The 13,693-nt window shown below is 33.4% G+C and overlaps 1 long non-coding RNA gene across 1 annotated transcript in view; it reads left to right on the top strand.

The window, feature by feature from the left end:
• Positions 1 to 5,905: 5,905 nt before the first annotated feature.
• LOC106472920 overlaps positions 5,906 to 13,693 on the top strand; it is a 9,477-nt gene continuing 1,689 nt past the window's right edge. The window contains exons 1-2 of the long non-coding RNA XR_001291645.2: positions 5,906 to 6,149; positions 12,151 to 12,314. This is a non-coding gene — a long non-coding RNA (uncharacterized LOC106472920). The remainder of the gene's footprint in view (positions 6,150 to 12,150; positions 12,315 to 13,693) is intronic.

Below are 13,693 nucleotides of genomic sequence, written 5' to 3'. Positions count from 1 at the left end.
GGTGGAGAGAGAGAGAGAGAGAGGGCAGATAGCTTATTGCGTTGCTTTGCGTTCAAAATCAACAGCAATAACTTTCTCTCACTTTCTTTATTTCTTCTTTAATTGTTTCCTGTCATCATTTCTTTATCTCTTAATTTTCTTATTTACTTTCTCTTAACATGTTTCTTTTTATTTCCCATTTGCACTCTCTCTCTCTATTGACTCATTTCGTATTTCATAACATTCCCTTCTTCTCTCTCTTACTTTCTCTCTCTCTCTCTTCACTTATTTCGTACTTCATAACATTCCTTTCTTCTCTCTCTCTTTTCACTTATTTCGTACTTCATAACATTCCCTTCTTCTCTCTCTTACTTTCTCTCTGTCTTTTCACTTATTTCATACTTCATAACATTCCTTTCTTCTCTCTCTCTTTTCACTTATTTCGTACTTCATAACATTCCTTTCTTCTCTCTCTTACTTTCTCTCTCTCTTTTCACTTATTTCGTACTTCATAACATTCCTTTCTTCTCTCTCTTACTTTCTCTCTCTCTCTTCACTTATTTCGTACTTCATAACATTCTCTCTCTCTTTTCATTTATTTCGTACTTGATAACATTCCCTTCTTCTCTCTCTCTTTTCACTTATTTCGTACTTGATAACATTCCCTTCTTCTCTCTCTCTTTTCACTTATTTCGTACTTCATAACATTCCCTTCTTCTCTCTCTCTCTTCACTTATTTCGTACTTCTTAATATTTCTTTCTTCTCTCTCTCTCTTACTTTCTTAGTTTTTCATCCTGTCCTTTCTACCTCATTTATATTTTATACATGTTTTCAATGCACATATAAAAAATAGTAGATCAAATATCTAACCATAGAAGTGACATTTTTTTTATTATTTTGTATTAAACACTCACAATTTTTCCTAGTTCATTTCTTAACATCCTCGACGATGAGTTGGAATTGTAAAAAATACCCGTCATAAGACGTTTCTTTCACTAGCCTTCGTTGTTGGTCGATGAGTAGATCTTTACAACGTTTGAAAATATTCATGTAATTAAAATCTTAAACAAGATAGCTGGAAGATAAATCTAGGTGTTATCAACCTATATGATCATTTGTGGCGTAACTACCAGGTTAGAGAATTCGAGAGGCAGGCATACCTATTCCAAATTTGACTTTGTTGGCCAGAGGGAAGGCAAACCATCAAAAAGTACCGGCCTTCTACGCGACTCACCTGTCATGGCCTAATGGTTAGAGCACGTGACTCGCAATCCGTGGGTCGCGGGTTCGAATCCCCGTCACACCAAACATGTTCGCTCTTTCAGCCGTGGGGGCGTTATAATGTGACGATCAATCCCACTATTCGTTGGTAAAAAGAGTAGCCTAAGAGTTGGCGGAGGGTGGTGATGACTAGCTGCCTTCCCTATAGTCTTTCACTGCTAAATTGGGGACGGCTATTACAGATAGCCCTCGTGTAGCTTTGCGCGAAATCGAAAACAAACCAAACCCTTTCAGCCGTTGGGGCGTTATAATGTGGCTGCTAATTCCATTATTCGTTGATAAAGAGTAGCCCAAAAGTTGGCGGTGGGTAGTGGTGACTCGCTGCCTTTCACTAATCTATGATTTCTAAATTAGGGACGAGTATTTTTACGAGGAATTGAATACACAAACAAGCCTATGCAGCTATTTTTAACCGAATACAGGAATTGACTGTCACAATAATAATGCAGCCAAGAGCAGAGGACCTGCCTTGAACCTTTCGCTCCGCAGCCCAGTATGTTAGCCACTAATCCCCAGAGAATAAACGAATGCGTTAACTATAAAAGAGGAATGCCAAAGAGTAAATAAATTTCGAGTTATAAGTTTGTTACTTTAAAAAAAAACCTCAAGAATTTGTCAATATAATTTTTCCTCGGAAAATTTAAACAAGAAATAAAGCACGTGATGAACATCAACCAATGAATGCCCGACTCGTGTTTATCGGTGTCCGCAAATTATTTTTATTTAGTTTACAAAAGTCACAGTGAGTGACTTGTATGTTTATCAATTGATAACAAATAATCTGTTCACACAGTTCATTCAGACTGGATTGGACGTATTTCAAAGGTTATTTTGCTGTACTGTGAACTCAATTTTCCCATTTCTCGCGTCCAGTTTCCCAAATTTACGCTTCGCACTTTGAGGCCATGGGCGTGTTATAAGTGTAAAGGTAAAACCCCACTATTCGATTAGAGTAGCCTAAATGTATCAGTTAAAACATTATGAGCGGCTAGCACAGATAATCCTTGCAGGGTTTATTTTAAGTAAATTTTAGAACTACACAAATCTTTGAGGCAGGTGCCATGACCCGGTGTTTGAGATTCTCTGAGTCTGAAAAACATTTATAATGCCTATTTTTAACATTTTATAGATTTTAAATATTGTCAATAATTTTTATTTGCTTTATATTCATTGTAAATGATAGTGATCTGACAAGTTGTCCACGTTTTACTTCACTCGTAATTGATATTCATTGTCACCTATCCATGGTACGGCAAGTATTTTAAAAGACCTAATGTAGTTGTAAATATTATATGTAATTTAGTAAATGGATCGCTTTTTATCCTAGTATTCCATAATTCCATCGTGTTGATGAAACTCGTACGACACTACTTTGTGCCTGTGAAGTCTGTGTGCGATAAAGCCTATGAATTTGGAAGCTGTTAAGTAATTTCAAGTAATGTTCGTTTCCTAAGAGTAATACTAGTATGTTTTTTGTTTCAGGTTGTCCAATATTGAAATTGAGTCAAATTTTACGTAAAAATGGATTTAAGAAAATGGTTGCAGTTTGCAAAGGACCGGTTCAGTCAGCACCGGTTCTAGTGGACAACACATGCCAAAATCGCAGAAAGCGGAAGAAAATACCAAGGGAACTAACTCCCCGTACTGCAAGTGTAAGAGATATGTTAATTAACATCCATAGAAATGGGCGATATTACGTTCGTTGAGATTTATGCAGTAAAGACCTTGATAAAGTTTACCTTTAAACTCAAGATACCTTCCATTGGTATTGATACTGGCACAATTTACAGAGAATCCGTTGTAGAAGTCCATAAAAAAACCCCAGTTTATGTATCTAATGAGGCAAAACTTGATCAAAACTTGCAGTATGTCTCACCTGTTAGTCACCTGGAGATGCTAACGTGTATTGTGGAAGCAGACAGGGCCTCTCTTTCAAAAAAGATAGAACAGTCCATAGCAATATCCCTTAGATGTGATGGGTCAGTTGACCGAACTCAGATAGACAAGATCTTTGTAATGGCAAAGCTAGTTAGGAAAAGTGGTGAAGATGAAACGGCGCTCTTAGGTGCAGCAGAACCTGAAATAATGGGAGCACAAGGACTTTTTTTAATGCAGTTAAGATGGCCTGCAAAAACACAGTTGGTGAACCCACTACAGAATATATTTTTCAAAATATGTCATCAATACTAACTGATGGAGCCAGTGTTAATACTGGAGAAAGAAATGGTCCATAGGCATTATTTGATTCCATTGACTCTGAAATCCCAAAACTTAAAATCTGGTGTGCTATTCATCGCACTCAGTTAGTTTGGAAGTCAGTCACGGATTTAGTTTCTGAAGTAAGCCACTTGCTGCAGGAACTAAGTGGATTGTCAACCTTTTTTCACACTTCTGGTCTGACAATTCGATAGTGGAAAGAATTAGCAGGACACATGATCTAGCATGTCTGTCCCTTCCAAAAGTATTTGAGGTTCGTTGGAGTGAGTACACATTTTCCCTGGTGAATTCTGTTCTAGAATCATGCCATGCATTAGTATTGTATATGCAGCAGTCTCAAGACAAACAAGCCAAAGGATTTGAAACTCTCCTGATAAACAAAACAAACCTAGAATTGCTTGCATTTACAGCTAATATGCTGGCAGTATGTTCAAGATTTCAGACGAATATACAATCTGATAATATTACACTGCTCGACATTCAACGAGAGGTGACACTTGTGAAGACAAATATTGGCAACTTCCAGAATATACCTCTTTTAGCGGGTTGGGTGTCTAGTCTTCAAGCACAGTCACAGCTAGTCAAAAGTGATGAGAGATCCTTCTATATGCTGAAAGGAATTAAGCTAACTAGTGATGAACCAAGATGGAGAAGAGGTCATCATCTTTTTTGTTACAGACAGACGCGATTTATCGGCAATCAAGATTGAGCTCACAGAAGCGCTAAAATAATTTTTAACTCAAAGGTTTAGCACTGACAAAGAGAGTTTGGAAACTTTGATTCCTTTTCTCAGACTTCAAAAGGGTTCCAACCTAGAGGCAGTCCACAAACTTATGTGTCCAGATTTAGATCTTATGGAGTACAACGATTTCACAGAGTCAGGGCAATTCTCTAACCTAAGCCTGTCAAATATAATCAGCCAGTTTTTAGCTGCAGGTGGGCTCTTTGATACTTTGGCCAAAGTTTATGCCAGAATTTTGGCAGCAAAGCCACATTCAGCAGATGTGGAGAGACTTATCAGCTCCAGCAATGCACTGAAAAGCATAGACCACTCAATAATGTCATTAGAAACAGAGAATTATTATTTATACGTCCATTACAATATGCTTCCAATTGACTTGTGGGATACACAGCCTGCTGTTCTCAACTGGCTTTCCACAAAGGCACGTTGAACAAGAGAAGTAACCAAAGCAAAGGAACAAAATTACTTTAAAGGTGAATTGTCTGAAGCGCAGGAAATGAATGCTGATCACAGTCTTGATCCAGAATCAGATACAGCTGAAGCTGAACTACCATTGAAAAAAGTATGTTTTAGATTATATGCTAGATACAACTTGGCATTATTTGCAAATATTGAATTTATGAAAGTTTTACTGTTTTAGCCATCTTTTACCATGTAGTGTTTGACATAAAATGTAAATTAAAGTACAATTCAGCATAGTTTTGCATTTATGAGTGTTTTAAGTCTTTTAACCATCCTTTACCATGTAAGCTCATGTAGTATTTGACACAAAATGTAATCTAAAGTACTATTCAACATATTGTTACGTCTCCATTTGTTAATTAACTTTCCGTAACTTCGTTCCGACGAAACTTTAGCGACACAAGTCCTTACTTAATAAAACTGGTTTATTCTTTTCGAATACAACTTTACGATACACTTATTTTCAACAATCGCGCTAAAATAAACGTTATATCAACGAACGTCAATAATACTTCTGACTGCAGTTCAATTACTCACTATCTACACACACACATTATTGCGTCACGTTGTCACCCTCTTATATATATATACCAGACTACCTTATCTAGTAAATGCTAGAGCATTCGTGAAGGAACAAAATAGTTCTACAAACTAGTGGGCGTGAGAATAGTCACGTGATCTCGATGACGCAACAGAACCAAAATTAAGACAAATATCTTTATTTCTTGCTTTTGAAATTCATATGTCATGCTGCGTTGTAGCCTACAGAGTGCATAATTCTTTTCGTGATTCATGTCATGCCCAAGTTTTACTTTCGTCATGACAGTACAAATTGCTACGTTAAGCGCCCCTTATGTGACGTCATTTTAGTGTCTACTGACTGACTGACAGACAATACACTACTGTGGTATGAGTGATTAAGCCTAGCTTTCGGCCTCCTATTATGGAAATAACGTACGTCCGATCTAGCTCCCTCTTAGCTCCGCATGGCAGACTCGCAATCTTAGGGTTGCGGTTTCAAATCCCTGTCCCACCAAACATACTCAACCTTTCAGCCATGGGAGCGTTATAAAGAGACGATCAATCCGACTATTCGTTGGTAAAAGAGTTGGCGGTGGGTGGTGATGACTAGCTGCCTTCCCTTTAGTCTTTCACTACTAAATTAGGGACGGCTAGCGCAGCTAGCCCTCGTGTAGCTTTGCGCGAAATTAAAAACAAACAAGCCCCACAGTGACATAGCGGTATGTCTTCGGACTTACAAACCTAGAAACCGGGTTTCGATAACCGTGGTGGGCAGAGCACATATAGCCCGTTTTATAGCTTTGTGCTTAATTACAAACAAACAAGCTCCCTCTCGATTCTCCTTTCGATACTGTTTTGTCAGTTAGAAGAAGAGCGTTTATTTTTGTGGTTGGTTAAATACGCTTAAGCGTAAAGCCTATTTGTACGTGTTGGTTAATTTGAAAAGTGAGTCTTGGTTTTAAGAACTTTAATTAATGTGTTTTTTAACACAAAGGACGTGTTTAAAACTTGAATTTTTTCAGATGTATCAGTAACAAAAAATATTCTAATTGGAATGGTATGCTAGTACTATTAGTATTCCTACTAGTACTAGTAATAGCATTGCTATAGATTTTTGTAGAAATTAGGTTATTTTTTTAGTGTGCAGAAAAATAAATCCACGTGGTTTTAAATTTTCCTTAATTTTAAAACGTACTTCAGATTTGAGAAAGTTAAACTTAACTAGAACGGTCACTGAGCAATCCACAAAATTCGCTCGCTTTCCAATTTAGTATAACTTAGTACAAGTGGAAGAAAGTAATAATTTGTATTAAACATTCAAAGCAATTCTTTTTTGGTGATGTGCAAGTGATAAATGTAGCCTGGAACCTTACTCAGTATTTTACATTCATACCACAGTTTTATATGTTAACACAGGACAGAAGCTGAAGCAAAAAATGGTAGGATTTAACATGAGCAATCCATATTTGTTTTAACATAACATATTATTTTGGGACAACATGGAACCTATTGGTCCATTTCGGCTGTTCTATCCTCAAAACTAAATTAAAATGATTTAAAAAAAATTAAACCCAGCCCTTTTCATTTATATGCTTATCAAGCTTTTTCTTAAACACACTTAAATTTACTGCCTCTACAACATCTGAAGGCAACCCATTCCTGGAAACGAGATCAAACAAGATGACTGTGTTAATTTTGAGCTGGTTAAGAAAAAATTGGGAAGTTTAAAAAATGATAAGGGCCAGATAATATTTCCCCAGGAGTTTTGAAGGAAGTTAAAGATTGGATATGTGAGTCAATAACTACTATTTTTGTCAGTCCATGAATAGTGGGCAGGTACCAGAGGATTGGAAGTTAGCTAATATAACTCCTCTTTTCAAGGGAGGTGATAGAAATTGTTCCAGTAATTACAGACCCATTAGTTACATCAGTTGTGGAAAAATTTTGGAAAGTCTATTAAAAGGTAGGAGTCATCTTCAGCTAAGACAGTTTTATTTTTTTAACAGGGTGGTTGGCCTTTGGTTTTTACTAATGAAGATTTAAGCAGTATTCCACATCTTGATCAGTTGATAAAAAGGAAAAAGTAAAATCTAATAACTCGGCCATCTCATAATCCTCAGATACTAGCCTTCCTTTATAATCCCTCAAGAGTTCTATCCCTATCCTAACATCTTGTTTCCCCTTAATGTATTTAAAGAAATCCTTACTGTTAATTTTTACATTTTCAGCCTACTTTTTCTCATACATTCTTTTTGATGTCCTAATTTCATGTTTCACCAACTTTCTTGATCTTCTATAATCTTCTATGTCTCCTGTCATACCGGTCAATTTAAATTTAATAAATTTATTATGCTTTTCTTTAATTTTATTTCTTAAACTCTTTGTGAGCCAACCTGGTTTTTTACTTGTAGCTATCCTTTTCTTTCTATTAGTGGAGAAAGAAAACTGATTGTTTCTCTTCCTTCCAAATGTAACATAGCAGAAAACTTATGTGTAAACCATTTTGATTTGATACTAATAAGTCATATTTTCAAACATTTTTTCCGTTTTAGGCCTGAAAAATAAAATTAGATTTAAAATACTATATCTTACTTTTCCTATTGAGTATTACTAGCTACATGGAAGAACTTCATTTCAGTGGGGAAACCCTGTCCCATGTCCACGTACCATTTTCATGCTTGGGTCTTTATGTCTAGGTGTGTAGTCCTCAAAAGTACTTACCTTGGTCCATTTATATTTCTGTAAAGGCTGTGACTGATCGTGTTTGACTATACAAGTAGTTACCAGTAGGCATGGAGAGTGTTCATATGCGAGACAATGGCAATGGAAATTATGTCAAACTCAATGTACTATTACATGTTCATGTGGGTTGCATTTAGCTTAATTTCACCATTCAATTATTTAACTGGTAATTGACTGACAGTTATTAGCAGGCATGAATATTAATAGAAATAACTTAGATGATTAATTTGGTAGCATGTGACTGGTTTAATTAGTGTCAAACATGTAGAGCTGGGTTATTAGTGGAATTTGCAACTTGATTAATCGACAAGCCCTGTTAAACAATTACATTTGTTTAATCAATTAGTACACTGTTCTTCAAACCATTGTATGTATAAGTAACAACAAAAAAAAAACTAAATTGATGGTGCTGCCAGCCACTTGCCTTTCCTGTAGTTAGCAGCTATTACAAAAGAAATAAGACAAGTTGGTGATGCGTGCTTCCAGCTAGTTTCCTTCCTTGTGGAAACTATTCAAAATTAGTAACAGTGGGAATTAGTCTTAGTAGCTTTGCTTTAACAAAAACAGGAGGAACACATTTAGTGACAATGTTTCAATTATGTGGAGAGTTAGGATAATCAAGAATGATAATAATCAGAAATCGTAATTTTGATTAGTTTATTATTTTTGTGACAGGTAATATAATTAGCATTTCAATTAATAAACTGTTGGAATCGTTGAAAAATAATAATCAGGAACACTAATTTGTATTGATGTTTAATTGTAATTTTGACTAATTGATTAGTTCATGTGACACTAAGCAGTGTAATTACTGCCAGTAGGTAATTGATTAAATCGCCCAGCTCTACAGACATACTGAAAAGGCCATCTAGGGCCATTGAATTGGGTTGCATTGTTTGAAATGATAAGTTTGAATTTCAAGCAAACAATTCTTATTCTCATCAGTTGATTTTTGTTTTTGCTAATATTTAAATATGGTACATTAGTATGATATAGAATTTCACAAAGAAATTATAAATTGTATTCATTTGAAGTTCTATGCAGGTTTATGAATCAAAATCATTAGTAGAACTGCTGAATTTGTCAGCAGAGGGTTTTCCTAAATAAAACCTGAACTTCTTCAGAATGTTAAAGTTGGTAACTACTAAATAGCTTTATTCCTCAAATTACTTTTATAGCAGCAAAAATTTAATGGTTTGTAGGAAATGTGAACTTTCTAGTACTGTTTAGTAAGTAGTATATCAGTGATTTATGTATCCATAGGAATTGATCCAAAAATCTTGGATAATAAAAATGTTACAGAGACAAAATCTGAATTTTTCAGATACGTAGAATCATACCTTTTTTGTATGAATGACATTGCCCAAAACACACACACACACACACAACATGATCACATACATTCTCACTGAATTGTAATTTTTTTCATGCCTTCAAAAGGATTTAAATATATCTATGCAAACACTGAATTCTACTGGATATAATACTGAAAGTGTGTGATATTGTGATCTCAAGTTTCTGGGTAATACTAAAAAGAACATTTAGAAAAGTTCCCCCCTCAAACAAAAAATAGAACTAATGGGACTTTAATGATCATCTTACTGAAAAGTTACACTATGTAGTCAGTGAAATAATTGCATTGGATAACTTGCTGTATTCACTTGCTATGATGAAGGCTTCTCATTTGATGAAGAAAGTAGTCTGTATAAATTACCAAGCACAACTTACATGAAACACTTGTTCCAGATATATGTGTATATAAAATTTTAAGAACTTGTGAGTAAAAGCAAAGTATAATATGTAATGATATGTCAACCATGTGGCTGTATCCACTGCCAATGTGGCCTTTTGTCCAATACCGGGACTCGACAGGCTATCTGGGATATGATAGATGTAATGGTCTAGATTCTATTTATATGTACAGTTTCATGAATGACAACTGTAATGATGTGAACTACATTAAGTGAATGAATTATAAGTATTATCAATTATATTTAAGACATTTAAAAATAAGTATTAGAATAAATATTAATAGCATGTTATTATTTTACATGAATTAACTTCACTATCATTCAGAAGAACTAGCAAACCAGTAAGACTGCAACTTTATGTAACATTTTGATTCTCAATTTTATTTCTTTAAAAATCAGATTTTTGGTCATTAGTAATAAATAAATGCATTACTTGCTTTCACAAGTCACTGTATCATTGAAAATAATAATTAATAACAGATAATGGAGCAGATATTATGAAAATATTTAACGATACTGGATTGAATTATGTTTCCTCCACACATTACAGTTAGTGATCATGAATACTCTGGAATCTCAGCAAGCTGTAGTTGATCTGATAACAGTCAAAAGAAAAATTGTTACACATTTCAACCATCACCTCTAGCATGTTAGAAATTAATGATTATACAAAGTGATTTTATATATGTTTCAAACAAAACTTGTACAAGTTGTACAGACAAAGTGGAATTCACCATGTCTTCTTGAAAGGCTTTTGAGACAAAAGACAGAGTGATATTTCTTTTGTGCTATTGATACCATCACCAACTACGACAATAATCAGTTGTCCCTATTGGATGCATGTTTACAATTGATATAACCATTTGAAGAAATACTAAAAACATTTTCTTCATAAACTCAATTTAAAAAGTTATCCCAGCTCTGGCTCCTCTTCATCACATAGGTGAAAGGACAAGCAAATTTGGACTGAGAACAAGGATCTTAACTTTGAAAGAAGGGCTTGAAACTAGATAGACACTAGCTTGATATAATATACTGACAAGTGTAGTTTGATAAAATAAAAAACAAAAATACCTAGGCCTACTAATTAAAGATAAACTATATAACCTGAGCATTTTCAAAAGGTAGACCCTTTTGCATCAGGAGAAAATCATTGTCAGTTTCCCCCTGATGAAGAAAGGTTATCTTTTGAAAGCCCTTGGGCATAAGTTTCCTTACTTGTGTCTTTAATTGATTTTTGAATTTGTGTTTTCCTAACAACATGAATAAGTCTGCTAGTTAGTTTTCAGAAACTAATTGATGAATGTGTATTAATGAGCAAACATTGCCTTTGCTGAAAATTAACTTAAAATTAAATTCCTTTAAAACTATATAGAGGGTTTCAGAGACCATTTATTTAATAGAAGATTGATTAAAATAGACTCAATTAGACTGATAAATATTAAGATGATTGTTTAAAAATGGCTAAAAAGACCATGCTAAAATTAATTCAGTTCACTTTAATAAGCTTTCGTGACAGAAGAAAGCAGGATTACATGCTTTAAAAAATATCAAAATTAAACAGAGTTATTCACAAATACAACATTACTATTAACTTATTAGTGTAATTTCTTTGTTAATAAAGTTATAATTAATCTTTGTGTATTAATTAGTTTGTTATTTATAACTAATGTATAGTAGGTTTTAGGTTATAATAAAAAGCTTACCGCTACTCATAAATGAAACCAACATTTCACTCTTTTCAGCTAAATAGATACTAATGTCATGTAAAATGAACAAATATGCTTGATACTGAATACAAAAAATGGATTTCATTGACAAGTTTACTGTCTTATAGAAATAAATTTGCATTCTTTCCATTTGAATAATTTCATCCTTTCAGTTTTTCAAGTTAAATAAAATTTGACAATAATACTTTATTTTTCCCTCTCTTTTTGTATATAGTGAACTTGAAACATTCAATTTTCCATACCCATTCTAAGTATAAGCAGTTGTTTATGGGGGTTTTCTTAATATGGGCCATTTGAGTTATTAAATGTTTCATGCATGTTTGTTTTGTATTCAGTATTTTGGGTGTTGATTTTGAAAAAAATTATCCAATTTAATCAAGAAAGGCTAACCCTGGGTGTTGAAGCATTTTACACTTATTCTATATTATAAAGTAGCACATTTGGCATTACCCATATTAAATTGCTTTACTTATCTTCTTTCTGAAACTTTTAATTGCAAATAACTTATATTTAAAAGCTCTAACATATACAGTATTTTTTCCTTATAAATTGCAATAGTTTTTCTCCATTTACCCATGAAGTATAGATTTTTTAAAACTTCTTGAAGCTGTTTGATAATATCACTACTGCACTTTATATGTTATATTTTGCTATAGTTAAAATATTATTAAAATTCATTAATATGTTAATAAAAAAGTAAGATTTTCTTATTTTTATTTAAAGCTGATGAGCGGGAACTTTATGATTCAAAACGTTCTTCAGAAGCTGCGCTATTATAAGTTTGTGATCCTCTTTCCCACCTTCACAATTTTGGCTATTGGAGCAGACTACAGACGAACACAACATTATAAAGCATTAAAAAGGAATACTGAAATCTCTCATAAAAGGTATGAAACTGTTTATTGATAAATTTAATATTGTAATAAAATTTGTATGTATAAAGAAAATAAAAGTAAGAGAGGAAGCTGTCATAAGGCCATTTCGGCCATCAAGCTTCTCTCTCATTCACTGAAAGAGTTACAACAAAATTAAATGTAACCTTTCTTGTCCATTAAACTATGCAACAAGATTTTAATAAAACTAACTTAAATTAATTACAAAAATCAAAATACATGGTAAATTGTTTTCCAAGTTTACATACAATTAATTGAAAAGTAATTTAAATGAACAAATACACATCTGAACTTCAAAAACTTAAGCCTAATATTTCATTTCTATTCCTTACTCTTTCATAAATCCACCACTCCAGTAGAACACCTATTAGGCAGATTGTTCAAACCACTAAAAATTCTGAACCTCTATTGACTTAAGCCAAATATTAATCTAGTTGGAAATCTGTGTATTGTTTGTCTTATCAAATTTGTGCTGTTGGTGTTATATTTTGGATAGGTAAATGTGTAAAAAGGGCAATATTTAGCTTGGGTTTGTTTGTTTGATTGTTTCATTAGGTGGAGGAATGATTTTGATATGTTGAGTATTCTTTTGTCACCTTGTACTTTGTTATTATGTAAAAATGAAACTTTGTACACTTTAGAAATTGTCAAGGGCACTAAACATGTACAATTATACACAAAAAGTTGTAATTACTATATATATTTTGAATTACACCTTTCTGTCACATTACAAAGCCATTACAAACCTGGCTCATTGGTAAGGCCAAATAATTATAATGCTAAAAACTGGGTTTTGATAGGCAGAGCACAGATAGCCTATTGTGTAGCTTCATGCTTATCAACCAACCAACAAAGAGATTATAAAACTTTAAACAATAGAAAAAAATTAAAATAATATTTAATAAATTTCATATAAAAAGTTGTTTTCAAACAGGTTATTCAAATAGATGGCTTGATAGCCATCTACTAGAATGTGTTTAAAGATACATAGCTATTTTTTATTTCAAAAGATATTAGCTGAACAAGACCACATATATTGAAGAATACAGCAAAGTTTGATCAATATCAAACCTAATCTAACAAATATTATTCATAACAAACAATATGTTACGTCTCTGTGTTCGTTTGTTAATTTTCCGTAGAAATTCTTTCCAAAAAACTTCAGCAATACAGTCCTTGTTTAAATAAAACTAGTTTATTCTTTCTCAATACAACTTTGCAATACACTTAATTTCCACAGTCACTTTAACTTAAACACACTATAATTCACAACGATTCAGTCACTTTACTTACAACTTGACTCGATTATCTGTCTCTATATCTCCCTATCTGCAATTATGTCTCCGCTTTATTTGCCGGACTTATAAACTAAA

The sequence above is a fragment of the Limulus polyphemus genome, unplaced genomic scaffold (genome assembly GCF_000517525.1).
Source record: "Limulus polyphemus unplaced genomic scaffold, Limulus_polyphemus-2.1.2 Scaffold5733, whole genome shotgun sequence".
Classification (NCBI taxonomy): domain Eukaryota; kingdom Metazoa; phylum Arthropoda; class Merostomata; order Xiphosura; family Limulidae; genus Limulus; species Limulus polyphemus.
Note: the sequence above shows the minus strand (reverse complement) of the source record. Positions and strands in the feature narration are given on the sequence as shown.